Genomic DNA, 1,385 nt, shown 5'->3' with positions numbered 1-1,385 from the left:
GTTGCAGATGCGACTAAGGAAGATCTGGGCAAATGATGCATGTGCGATGGAATTCTCGCACCGGCGATGGTCGCAGAAGCGGACTTAAGGGCGCAGATGCGAGCTTGGACCGCAGGTGCAATGTGACTTCCGCACCTGCGATGAGCGCAGATGTGGTCTCTTGATCACAGAAGCGGAGGCAGTGTTTAAGTGATTCTCTTCAAAGGCGGAGCTTGGTTCGCAGATGCGGCTCCGCGAACGCGGAAATTGAGCCGCAGGTGCGAAAAACCTGGGCAGAGCATATAAGAATAGGTTTTCGAGATTTTTCACCATTTTTAACATTTTGGACTCGGGCTTAGGTGATTTTGAAAAGGATTTACGAGGGGAATTCTGAGGTAGGCTTCTTGTGCTCGAATATGATCATAAATCTTGTTTTCCCATTGATTTTCCCATCTAGATTGTGTGGTGTTGAGGTGAAATTTGGGAGATTAGGGATTGAGAATTGGAGAGTGGATTTTGAGGATTTGGGTGAACAAATGAAATCGGATTTTGATAAATTTGGTATGGTTAGACTCGTGAGTGAATAGGCTTTCGGGTTTTGTGATTTTTATCAGATTTCGAGATGTGGGCCCGGGGGGCCTGGTTTGAGTCGATTTCGGATTTTGACTCTATTTTGGTAAGTTTCTTGCACAATTGATCCTTTTAGCTTATATTGATTGTATTGTATTACTTGTGGCTAGATTCGGGATGTTTGGAGGCTGATTTGAGAGGCAAGGGCATTGCAGAGTAGGATTTCGCTCGGTTCGAGGTAAGTAACGCTTTCAAACATGGTTCTGAGGGTTCGAAACCCCAAATTATGTGTTATGTGATTAGTGTTTAGGTGACGCACATGCCAAGTGACGGGCGTGCGGCGTGCACCGTGAGAATTGTGACCAGGGTGATTCCATGGCACCATTTAGTGATGCTATCCTGCTGATATCCATGTTTTCATCATGTGATACAATAATTCAACCGTAAATCATGCTAGACATCATGTTTAGGGTTTATGCCGGTATTGTCGGGACCCTTAGTGGTCATTTCTTGCTGTCATCTCACTATTTTTGTTGATTTTCGTACTCAGTCATGTTCATGCATATTTATATCATATCTCAGTATTAGTTATTTATTGATTCATCATATAATTGTTCTGGGTTTGTTTTCATGACATTGTGAGCCTGTGGGTGAGACTGGAGAGATCGATGACTGAGTGAGGCCGAGAGCTCGAGTATGAGTGACAGTTATGTGATCGGGTTGCATGCCGCAGCGGTTATATTGAAGATTATGATAACGCTTGGGCTGTAGGAGCCCTCTAGAGTCTGTAACACACCCCTAGTGAGCACGGATGAAATTATTGAGGGATGGATTTC

The sequence above is a fragment of the Nicotiana attenuata genome, unplaced genomic scaffold (genome assembly GCF_001879085.1).
Source record: "Nicotiana attenuata strain UT unplaced genomic scaffold, NIATTr2, whole genome shotgun sequence".
NCBI classification, from domain to species: domain Eukaryota; kingdom Viridiplantae; phylum Streptophyta; class Magnoliopsida; order Solanales; family Solanaceae; genus Nicotiana; species Nicotiana attenuata.
The sequence above is the reverse complement of the archived record's forward strand: the minus strand, read 5'-3'. Positions refer to the sequence as shown.